The sequence below is a fragment of the Cyanistes caeruleus genome, chromosome 27 (genome assembly GCF_971803275.1).
Source record: "Cyanistes caeruleus chromosome 27, bCyaCae1.hap1.1, whole genome shotgun sequence".
NCBI classification, from domain to species: domain Eukaryota; kingdom Metazoa; phylum Chordata; class Aves; order Passeriformes; family Paridae; genus Cyanistes; species Cyanistes caeruleus.
In genome coordinates, this window is record NC_141727.1 from 5958456 (window position 1) to 5970407 (window position 11952).

Consider the following 11952-nt stretch of genomic DNA (forward strand, 5'->3'; position numbering starts at 1 on the left):
CTCAAAGCAGGCTTTCATTTCTACTTTGATTCTAGCCTTCATATTTTCACAATCTAGTGCCAAACAATCACATTCATAAGGTTTCCCTGTTTCACCTTCCCCAACAGTGCATGCCCAAAGGCTGGCCTGGGAAGTCTGTGAGCATGTCTGGCTCTGCTCTCCCTGGGAAAGAAACAGCTGCTGCTGCTGGCCCTGCCCTTGATACGCCACCAGCTTCACCACATTGGACTTTCCCCACAGAGTGAAAATAATGAAAACCAGAGCCACGTCATTTTGTTGTAATAAGGCATTTTCTGCAATCCTTCACAGCCTGCCCTTCACTGCCACAGGGACTAGCTCTCGGTGGTGCCTTTAAGCCTGGCAGTAGGTTTGGTTTTTGGGAACCGCTACGTATGTTTGCTTCCCGGGGTGGGGAGGGCTCATTGGAGGTTTTCTCCCAAATTTGCCCTAAACCATGACAGGGGACCTGACTACATGGGGCTGGGTGTTCATCCCACTCGTGTGCTGCAGCTATGGCAACATTGCCTTCCCAACCGTGTTCCCTAAATTAGCTGCTATTTAGGCTTTGTTTATAGCTCTGCTTAAGAAACAGAGTGTTGCATGTAAAGGTTCTTATTTATTATTTGGCAGATGGGGATCTGTTAAATTCCAGTTGGAAATGAGTTGTGGGAAGATCAGGCTCTTTGCAGAAACTTCCTTCTAAAACAATGGAACAGGACCAGGGACACGGAACTCACGCACCTATGGCACTGCCCTGGGAATGAGGGACAGCAATTAACAAAATTAACTTCACAGAATCATAAAATGGTTTGGATTGGAAGGGCCCTTAAAGCTCATTACCTCAGCCCTGCCGTGGGCAGGGACTCCTTTCCCAGGCCAGGTTGCTCAGCACCATACAGGATTCTGTGCCACAGCTCCCAGGTCCTGTTGTGCCACTCATGCCCATGATGGTCTCCTGCTTTATGTATGCAGCAAATCTTGTAAGATTTCCTGTCTTTTTTCTCTTCCTTCTCTCCATGCACAGTCCATGAACAGCCACCTCTCTGCCTGCTGCTCCGTATGGAATTTTTACAGGTGCAATGTACATTTTGACAAGGATTGTGAAGGCCCGAGGGCAACAGAGATATTAATTGCACACTGAATATTCCACTCATTACTAGGACAAAGCTTCCCATTAAATAATTCACAAGTGGAAGACATGCTGAGGAAACTACCTCTCCAGAATAGTGTCCAGGCTCCCATGAGCTGAAGGAGAGTTGCAAACAAGCAACAGGCAAACGGTTTGACATAGTTTTATTTTCTCCCAGTACCACTATGATCTATAAGCCATAACAGGCAGATCTTTCCAAAGAAGCTATAAGAACTCGTTAATATTCATGCTTTTAAATAACGAGGCAGCAACGGCTCAGCAGCGATTATACCCAGTAAATTTTGATGCACTCAGCTCACATCCCTAGAGGCTCCAGCTCTGTCAGCTGGGATGCTAGGTGAAGGACAAGATGCTCTGCTCCTCTCGTCTTGCTCTGGCTTGTCTCCCACCAATCCAGCCGCTGCTGTTTTCCATCAGTCTGCATCTCTCAGCTAGTGGCTGTGCTCTAGGTAAAACCCCACTGCTGTGTTTACCCATGTAAGCCAATCCTCGAAATCTGGCACCAGGCAGCATTCAACATGAACCTGCAGTTAATTACACCTTCTTGCTAAAATAATTGAGTAGCCTACATTCTGATTGCAGTAATTGCATCCTAATGAACTTACGTGTCAGCTTGTTGCACACAACTTTGGTGCTCCATAATATATATAAACATATAAAAATATATATAAATACCAAGTTAAGTTCATAGTTCAATCTCGAGGCACCTGAGGCACAAGGAGTCCAGAACCAACCTCCTGAATGGAGAAGGCTGGACTTGATGTTCTTGGAGGTCTTTTCCAAATTTAATGATTCTATGATTCTATTCTATAGTCACTCCAGGAGCTCAGCTGGGGGACGGCTCTGTTCCAGACCTTGTCAGGTCCCGAGGGTGCTCAGCACCATCCCAGGGGTGCAGGATGAATGCCGAGGGTGCTCAGCACCATCCCGAAGGCGCTCAGCACCATCCCGAGGGTGCAGGATGAGTGCCGAGGGTGCTCAGCACCATCCCGAGAGTGCTCAGCACCATCCCAAGGTACCTCTTCTACCTCACCACTCCCTCTTCAGAGCCCCAAAAAAGGGATGGGTTATCAGGAAAAAAGGGGTTTAAGCTGAGGGAAAAAGCTTCCTTTTCCACAATTGCCTGTGTTCAAATTGAAGAGGAATCCACTTTCCCTGCAATTTTAATAGTCTCAATGGGAGGTAACTGTGCTTTTTCTGTGCTGTTAGAGGTATCAACTGACAGAGACTGTCCATTTTCTATTTTTTCCCACTTTAAGTGGAACGGGAAAGCATGGATGATGCTTCCTTATGGATCTGAATTAAGGGGAAAATGCCCCCTTTTCCATCACCAGAGAGATTTAAAGTGAGGAAAACCACTCTTTTCCCCAATATCTGAGGGGTTTAAATTAAAGGGGAGAAGCCATTTATTTACCACTGTATTTGTTTAAATGGAGTTAGCTGTCCCGTTTGCTCATTTTAAGCGTTGCCTTTTCCAGCATTTCAAGGGTTTAAAGCTGCATTTCAGGGCACTTCTACCCACACCCTGGCACCAAATATCTCCAATGGGAGCGAGGCCAGCAGCATGTAATGGTAATGCCACCTGGGAGTCCATTCTTTTTCTTATTTTCATTTAGAATGTAGACAGCCCTGATTAAAGGTCCCTATGAGACACCATTCAAATCAATACTATTCTTCTCCACCCTAATTAATCACAGGTGGAGTGCTACTTAGTAATCACTGAAAAATAATTATGGAAGTCCATAAATTATCCAACTTAGCTGGCAACACTGCTGAAACACAAAGTGTTTCTTCTTACCTTTTTTTTGTTCCTTTGCTCCACTGTCCTGAGTAATTGCAGCAGAAAAGAAAACATTGTTTTTTTCCCAAAGAGTTTTCTTCTACGCAGAACTCCTTACCTCAAATTTAACTCAGAGGAGCCAAACAGCTACGGTCCCTCTGAGGGCTTTTATACCCGGTGGGATTTGCCGCCTCCCCTTTCCCAGGCATCGTGGGAAAAAGAGGCGGGCCCAATTAGGGGTATATTAACCCCAGGCTGTGCTAAGGGGCATTATTCCTTCCAGGGGAATCAGCAGGGGTAAAGAGCTCCTCTCTCATTTCAGTGAAGAGGCTCTTTCAATTTGCTTCAGCCTGCTAAGAGCAGGCATCTTTTTGGGCATTTGAAGCAGCACAAGTTTTGAAAACACCTCAAAGAAAACAATATTGAATACAGGGAGTATTTAAGTTCATGGTTTTGTGTTGGGGGTTCAGGGGCAATAAGATGCTTTTATAATGACTCTTCTTCTTGGCTTTTTTTTTTTTTTTTTTTTTTAGGAGAATTTCCAGAAGTTCTAGGTCACATCAAGTGCGATACTTCAGATTCTCTCAGCAGATTCATCGTAACACAAAAGGGAACCACCCCCGCAGCAGCTTTCCTTAGCAGCGGATCGTCCCCTCGCACAGATTCACTTCAGAGAGATAAGACGAGGGCTGTGGTCACAGAGAGGATAAAAACAGGGCGGTGGGGTAGGATTCACACCGGTTAGGGGTTTTGAGTCAGCTGTGCGGGGGGGAAGGTTTGAGAAATGGCCTCTGGGGCCACAGTGCGGGAAAGGCTCACTTTAGCTAACAATGCTGAGGGGGGCAGGGCAGAGCAGTCCCAGGGTGTGTTGTCACTTGTCTCTTGTGCTTTCTGTATCTTCTGTACATCTCGTGTAGCATATCTCTTGTCTTAGCCCTCCCAGGAGCTTATAAGAAACCCCAGCTCCTTCCGTTCATCTCCCATCTTTGCGTTCCTCGGCCCGGCACCGGCGAAGCTTCTATGCGGGAGTTCGGACAGGCGTCAGAATCGCATCTGTCTTTAGAAGCGTGCGATCGGATGTTTTTTTAGGTCTCGTTCTCAGCTGTGTCAACAGCTATATGCAGCAGTGTTTCTTTACAGTGGATAAGGACTTGTGCCGATTCAAAGGCAGGCAGAGGCTTCCAGCCACAGGATTCTCAGGCATCTGTCTCTGCGGTTCCTGGAAAATAGTTGTTCCGTTAGCATCTTTTCCCTCCAGGGTCATCTGATCCCGGCAGGCTCGCCTCGGGTCCCTCCTCGGTCATCTCGTTCAGCATTCTCTCGGTCCTCGTCAGGACTTTCTTGTCTCAGAGAGTTTTCTCTCCCTGTCACGTCCCCTCGTGTCACGGGTGTCTGGGGGTATTTGGTCCGGAGCTGCTCTGCCCTGGCGCCCAGCCCGGTTGTAGGTGTTTAAGGACAAGTCCCGGGCACTTGTAATTGGAGATTTGTAATACGGGCTGTAGTTGGAGTCTAGCTGGTATTCTTATGTTGGCAGCAGGTGTCTGGAGCTGTGAAGTTACCCTGCAGCACTTTGACTTTTTTCCTAACTTTCTTTCAGATTCAGACAGATTGACCTCCTGGCAGAACACCTGTCCCAGATGAGGGGGTCCCCCTGAGAAGGTTGGTCACGGTTTTACTTTGCAGCGGGGCTGGAACCGGTCACTGTGTTACAGCTCTGCTCTTTGTATTTATTTCTAGGAAGTAAAGCTGGAAAGCAGCGGGGAAGGCGAAGCAGGTGGGAGGTGAGCCTCGGTTGGTGGAGAGAAGCCGTTGTTCTTGCTGGGGTCGCAGTTTCTGGTGCAACTCCAAGCATCCCTGCTTGTTGGTGTGTTTTAGGCTGCCTCCTGATGCTGTGCTGAGGCCCCCTCACTGACCTGCCAAGAGACCCGGTTTGCTTCTCTGGTGAGCCCCAGCAAATATTACCGGAGTCCGTGACGAAGCCTCGACCTCGTCCACGTGTCGGTGCGGTCCTGGTACCCTTTAGGCGTGGCCGAGGAGTCGCGGCAAGTCGGGGGCTTTGGAAGGAGCGGCGAGGGCGCGCTCAACTTTCAGCGACGCTACATCGCCTGCTCTCCGTTTATCCTAGGCGTACCCTGCGACGACGGCATCCGCCTAGGAGCGTGGCCGAAGCGTGCGGCCGGAGGACCCGGGAGTTCCTAAGAGATGGTGAGTAGGAGTCTCTTAGGTGAATATGCCTCTAAGATTGTGCACTTATATTTGGTTTTCTTTATCATAGGTGATGACACTTGTCTGAGACAACAGCCCGGTGAGAGAAGAAGTTCCCAGACAGCGAGGTGGCTTTGTTTGGCTCCCGACCGGCCTCTCGCCGTGACTCACATCTTCAGCCCTCTGAGAGATAAGTGGAGCCCACAGAGGGGATCAAAGCAGGGCGGCGGTCGGGACTGAGATCGGTTTGGGTTTTTGAGTGAGCTTTGGGGATGGGGAGGTTCTGGAAATGACCCCATAGGCCCCAGTGAGGGAAAGCCTCACTTTGGTTTGCAATGCTGAGGCAGGCAGGGCAGAGCAGTCCCAGGGTGTGTTGTCACTTGTCTCTCATGCCTTCTGTGTCTTCTGTGCATCTCGTGTAATGTGTCTCTTGCCTTAGTCCTCCCAGGGGCATATGAGAAACCCCGGGGTTTTTCCGTTCATCTCCCATCTTTGCGTTCCTCGGCCCGGCGCCGGCGAAGCTTCGATTCGGGAGGTCAGACACGTGTCAGAATCGCATCTGTCTTCAGAAGCACGTGATCTTTTTAGGTCTCGTTCTCAGCTGTGTCGACAGCTATGTGCAGCAATGTTTCTTTACAGTGGATAAGGACTTGTGCCGATTCAAAGGCAGGCAGAGGCTTCCAGCCACAGGATTCTCGGGCATCCGTCTCTGCGGTTCTTGGAAAAAGTTGTTCCGTTAGCATCTTTTTCCTCCGGGGTCACCCGAGCCCGGCAGGCTCACCTCGGGTCCCTCCTCAGTCATCTCGTTCAGCATTCTCTCGGTCCTCGTGAGAACTTTCTCTCCCTGTCATGTCCCCTCGTGTCACGGGTGTCTGGGGGTATTTGGTCCGGAGCTGCTCTGCCCTGGCGCCCAGCCCGGTTGTAGGTGTTTAAGGACAAGTCCCGGGCACTTGTAATTGGAGATTTGTAATACGGGCTGTAGTTGGAGTCTAGCTGGTATTCTTATGTTGGCAGCAGGTGTCTGGAGCTGTGAAGTTACCCTGCAGCACTTTGACTTTTTTCCTAACTTTCTTTCAGATGCAGATGGATTGACCTCCTGGCAGAACACCTGTCCCAGATGAGGGGGTCCCCCTGAGAAGGTCGGTCACGGTTTTACTTTGCAGCGGGGCTGGAACCGGTCACTGTGTTACAGCTCTTCTGTTTGTATTTATTTCTAGGAAGTAAAGCCAGATAGCAGCGGGGAAGGCGAAGCAGGTGGAAGGTGAGCCTCGGTTGGTGGAGAGCAGCCGTTGTTCTTGCTGGGGTCTCAGTTTCTGGTGCAACTCCAAGCATCCCTGCTTGTTGGTGTGTTTTAGGCTGCCTCCTGATGCTGTGCTGAGGCCCCCTCACTGACCTGCCAAGAGACCCGGTTTGCTTCTCTGGTGAGCCTCAGCAAATATTACCGGAGTCCGTGACAAAGCCTCGACCTCGTCCACGTGTCGGTGCGGTCCTGGTACCCTTTAGGCGTGGCCGAGGAGTCGCGGCAAGTCGGGGGCTTTGGAAGGAGCGGCGAGGGCGCGCTCAACTTTCAGCGACGCTACATCGCCTTCTCTCCGTTTATCCTAGGCGTACCCTGCGACGACGGCATCCGCCTAGGAGCGTGGCCGAAACGTGCGGCCGGAGGACCCGGGAGTTCCTAAGAGCTGGTGAGTAGGAGTTGGGTTTTGGTGGATATGCCTCTAAGATTGTGCACTTATATTTGGTTTTCTTTATCATAGGTGATGATACTTGTCTGAGACAACAGCCCGGTGAGAGAAGAAGTTCCCAGACAGCGAGGTGGCTTTGTTTGGCTCCCGACCGGCCTCTCGCCGTGACTCACATCTTCAGCCCTCTGAGAGATAAGTGGAGCCCACAGAGGGGATCAAAGCAGGGCGGTGGGTCAGGACTCAGATCGGTTTGGGTTTTTGAGTGAGCTTTGGGGATGGGGAGGTTCTGGAAATGACCCCATAGGCCCCAGTGAGGGAAAGCCTCACTTTGGTTTGCAATGCTGAGGCAGGCAGGGCAGAGCAGTCCCAGGGTGTGTTGTCACTTGTCTCTCATGCCTTCTGTGTCTTCTGTGCATCTCGTGTAATGTGTCTCTTGCCTTAGTCCTCCCAGGGGCATATGAGAAACCCCGGGGTTTTTCCGTTCATCTCCCATCTTTGCGTTCCTCGGCCCGGCGCCGGCGAAGCTTCGATTCGGGAGGTCAGACACGTGTCAGAATCGCATCTGTCTTCAGAAGCACGTGATCTTTTTAGGTCTCGTTCTCAGCTGTGTCGACAGCTATGTGCAGCAATGTTTCTTTACAGTGGATAAGGACTTGTGCCGATTCAAAGGCAGGCAGAGGCTTCCAGCCACAGGATTCTCGGGCATCCGTCTCTGCGGTTCTTGGAAAATAGTTGTTCCGTTAGCGTCTTTTCCCTCCGGGGTCATCGGATCCCGGCAGGCTCGCCTCGGGTCCCTCCTCGGTCATCTCGTTCAGCATTCTCTCGGTCCTCATGAGGACTTTCTTGTCTCAGAGAGTTTTCTCTCCTTGTCATGTCCCCTTGTCTCACGTGTCACGGGTGTCTGGTGGTATTTGGTCCGGAGCTGCTCTGCCCTGGCGCCCAGCCCGGTTGTAGGTGTTTAAGGACAAGTCCCGGGCACTTGTAATTGGAGATTTGTAATACGGGCTGTAGTTGGAGTCTAGCTGGTATTCTTATGTTGGCAGCAGGTGTCTGGAGCTGTGAAGTTACCCTGCAGCACTTTGACTTTTTTCCTAACTTTCTTTCAGATGCAGATGGATTGACCTCCTGGCAGAACACCTGTCCCAGATGAGGGGGTCCCCCTGAGAAGGTCGGTCACGGTTTTACTTTGCGGCGGGGCTGGAACCGGTCACTGTGTTACAGCTCTGCTCTTTGTGTTTATTTCTAGGAAGTAAAGCCGGATAGCAGCGGGGAAGGCGAAGCAGGTGGAAGGTGAGCCTCGGTTGGTGGAGAGAAGCAGTTGTTCTTGCTGGGGTCTCAGTTTCTGCTACAACTTTAATCCCTTGGTTTTTTTTTATTTTAGGTGGTCTACTTGCAAGATATCCCAGCTCAGGATGCTGGAGGACAGGTGCGTGCAAGCTCTGTGTGTGTTTTGGTGTTTAAGTCCCTGGTTTGCTGCTAATCTCTAGTTCTTGAAGATAGAATGAAAGAACCACATCACAAATCCCACCTTGTGGATCCTGACACACATTGGTGTCACGGACAGGATTCTGAGACAGAAGGGGTTGCAGGTTTATCGTGCAGTCAGTATCAGGGGAAAGACGTTTCGCCTCAGCCGCCCCTAGCCTGCCACGTCGGTGAGCAGTGTCTAGAAAGCAAGGGAGGTGACTCGAATTTGTTAAAAACAGCACATGCCTCAGGGCAAAGCACCCCACACTCGTTTGAGGGCTCTGTCTTCAGAACTTTACAGGCGATCTTTGAGTACGATAAGTGGGACTGAGAGGTTTTTCTGTTTAAAGTCCCTGGTTTGCTGCTAATCTTTAGTTCTCTAAGATAGAAGGAAAGAACCACATCACAAATCCCACCTTGTGGATCCTGACACGAATTGGTGTCACGGACAGGATTCTGAGAGACAGAAGGGGTTGCAGGTTTATCGTGCAGTCATTATCAAAGGAAAGACGTTTCGCCTCAGCCGCCCCTAGCCTGCCACGCTGGTGAGCAGTGTCTAGAAAGCAAGGGAGGTGACTCGAATTTGTTAAAAACAGCACATGCCTCAGGGCAAAGCACCCCACACTCGTTTGAGGGCTCTGTCTTCAGAACTTTACAGGGGATCTTTGAGTACGAGAGGTGGGACTGAGTGGTTTTTCTTCTGTTTCAGTCCCTGGTTGGCTGACAAGCTTTTGTAGTCCAAGATGGAATAAAGGAACCACATTGGGAATTCCACCTTGTGCATTGTGACAGTAACTCAGTGCTTTTTTCTTTTCTGTCTTTGCAGGAGTTGGTGTTGCCCCGAGCACGGCAAGGAGCAGAGATGAGCAGGTGAGTTGGCATTTTGAAGTTAAGTTAGAGGACAGGGCTGTAGTGGGATGGGCCCCTCTGAAGCCAAGGGAGAGGGTTTCCTTGCAAGCTCGCCAGAGCTTTTGCCGGGCAGGGCAGTTCCAATCCATCTTCCCATTGTCTCGTGTTTCATGTCATCGGCCATCTCAGCCTCTCGACGTCATCGTGGATTTTTTCGTCTGAGGAACCGGCCTTCGCATCCACAGCTATCGCCGCGTTCACCCGGCAGACATCGCCTGCGACTGCCTTGTACCGTGCCTGCGTCTGTAAAACTAACTGCATTGTGCCTGCCTCTGTAAAACTAACTGCATTGTGCCTGCCTCTGTAACTTAACTTAACTGCATTGTGCCTGCCTCTGTAACTTAGCTTAACTGCATTGTGCCTGCCTCTGTAACTTAACTTAACTGCACTGTGCCTGCCTCTGTAAAACTAACTGCACTGTTCCTGCCTCTGTAAAACTAACTGCACTGTGCCTGCCTCTGTAAAACTAACTGCACTGTGCCTGCCTCTGTAACTTAACTTAACTGCATTGTGCCTGCCTCTGTAACTTAGCTTAACTGCATTGTGCCTGCCTCTGTAACTTAGCTTAACTGCATTGTGCCTGCCTCTGTAACTTAGCTTAACTGCATTGTGCCTGCCTCTGTAACTTAACTTAACTGCACTGTGCCTGCCTCTGTAAAACTAACTGCACTGTGCCTGCCTCTGTAAAACTAACTGCACTGTGCCTGCCTCTGTAAAACTAACTGCACTGTGCCTGCCTCTGTACCTTAACTTGACTTTAACTGCACTGTGCCTGCCTCTGTACCTTAACTTGACTTTAACTGCACTGTGCCTGCCTCTGTACCTTAACTTGACTTTAACTGCACTGTGCCTGCCTCTGTACCTTAACTTGACTTTAACTGCACTGTGCCTGCCTCTGTACCTTAACTTGACTTTAACTGCACTGTGCCTGCCTCTGTACCTTAACTTGACTTTAACTGCACTGTGCCTGCCTCTGTACCTTAACTTGACTTTAACTGCACTGTGCCTGCCTCTGTACCTTAACTTGACTTTAACTGCACTGTGCCTGCCTCTGTACCTTAACTTGACTTTAACTGCACTGTGCCTGCCTCTGTAACTTAACTGCATTGGTTTGGAGCTGCCCTGCCCTGGCACATAGTTAGAGTTAGGTGGAACAATTATAAAAGGTTACAGTTCCTCTTTTCTATGAGGTTTTTGTGTAGAAAATATGTGGGCCTAGAGGGTGGCTGAGTCATAGCTACCATAGAATTCCTCACTGACCACCTTGTGTTGTCTTGCAGGTCTCTGATGCCTATTTTCTGAGGATCTACCGTTTGATGTTGAGAAGCAGCAGTGAGAAGATATCTCAGGGCATTTTGTTCAGCAGAGTGTTTCAAATAAGGGTTGCGGTCACTGCGAGTAGGTCTCCTGCTGCGTGTCAGAGCGTGTCTGTCTGTGAGAGTCGGTGGGTCAGGGTCTGCTTGTGTGCATGTGTGTCGAGTGGTTCTAACCTGGTATGTATGGCTTTTGCTTTTCAGGAATTACTATTCACTTTTAAATTTAGAATAAAAAATCCCCAGCTGGGGGGGTTTTTTTTTTTTCCCTCCCAGCTGGGGTTTTTTTTCCTCGGTCCCGGCCGGTCTGCGAGGCGACAGTCATCGCCAAAGTTTGGGCACGGGCCGGCCCCGGATCGAGGTTTTCGTCAGGCAGGCTGAGTTTGAGGCCCCCCGGGAACCGAGTTCCCGTGGGGTAGGAGGGGGGTGTGTGTTTGTGTCGAGTGGTTCTAACCTGGTATGTATGGCTTTTGCTTTCCAGGACTTGCAATTCACTTTTAAATTTAGAATAAAAAATCCCCAGCTGGGGGGGTTTTTTTTTTTTCCCTCCCAGCTGGGGTTTTTTTTCCTCGGTCCCGGCCGGTCTGCGAGGCGACAGTCATCGCCAAAGTTTGGGCACGGGCCGGCCCCGGACCGAGGTTTTCGTCAGGCAGGCTGAGTTTGAGGCCCCCCGGGAACCGAGTTCCCGTGGGGTAGGAGGGGGGTGTGTGTTTGTGTCGAGTGGTTCTAACCTGGTATGTATGGCTTTTGCTTTCCAGGACTTGCAATTCACTTTTAAATTTAGAATAAAAAATCCCCAGCTGGGGGGGTTTTTTTTTTTTTCCCTCCCAGCTGGGGTTTTTTTTCCTCGGTCCCGGCCGGTCTGCGAGGCGACAGTCATCGCCAAAGTTTGGGCACGGGCCGGCCCCGGACCGAGGTTTTCGTCAGGCAGGCTGAATTTGAGGCCCCCCCGGGAACCGAGTTCCCGTGGGGTAGGAGGGGGGTGTGTGTGTGTGTCGAGTGGTTCTAACCTGGTATGTATGGCTTTTGCTTTCCAGGACTTGCAATTCACTTTTAAATTTAGAATAAAAAATCCCCAGCTGGGGGGGTTTTTTTTTTTTCCCTCCCAGCTGGGGTTTTTTTTCCTCGGTCCCGGCCGGTCTGCGAGGCGACAGTCATCGCCAAAGTTTGGGCACGGGCCGGCCCCGGACCGAGGTTTTCGTCAGGCAGGCTGATTTTCAGGCTCCCGGGAACCACGTTCCCGAGGACCAACGACAGCAGGATTATAACGGGGTGGTGGAGAGGAGAGTGAAGGTGAGTACGTGTGTGAGCTGAAGCCGGCTTCTGTGGCGAATGAGTATTCTGTTTTCTGTGTGCTCCTTGTGGTTTGGCATAGCAGTAATAATGAAACAGCATGTATTGACCTTTCCAGAACTGTAGAAATAGTTATATTCTGTTAATATG

The 11952-nt window shown here is 50.3% G+C and overlaps 1 long non-coding RNA gene across 13 annotated transcripts; it reads left to right on the forward strand.

Moving 5' to 3' along the window:
- Nucleotides 1-3166: 3166 nt before the first annotated feature.
- LOC147649237 (uncharacterized) lies at nucleotides 3167-10712 on the forward strand. Of its 13 annotated transcripts, none has more exons than XR_015279495.1 (17): nucleotides 3167-3227; nucleotides 3464-3655; nucleotides 4528-4589; nucleotides 4668-4711; nucleotides 4806-4871; nucleotides 5056-5135; nucleotides 5206-5329; nucleotides 6213-6274; nucleotides 6353-6396; nucleotides 6491-6556; nucleotides 6741-6820; nucleotides 6893-7048; nucleotides 7927-7988; nucleotides 8067-8110; nucleotides 8202-8246; nucleotides 9114-9157; nucleotides 10477-10712. It is a non-coding gene; the product is annotated as an uncharacterized LOC147649237 (long non-coding RNA). The 13 variants fall into 13 exon arrangements; XR_015279487.1 differs by having other exon boundaries at nucleotides 3203-3227; nucleotides 4806-4972; nucleotides 5206-5361; XR_015279489.1 differs by having other exon boundaries at nucleotides 3203-3227; nucleotides 5206-5361; nucleotides 10477-10690.
- The last annotated feature ends 1240 nt before the right edge of the window (nucleotides 10713-11952 follow it).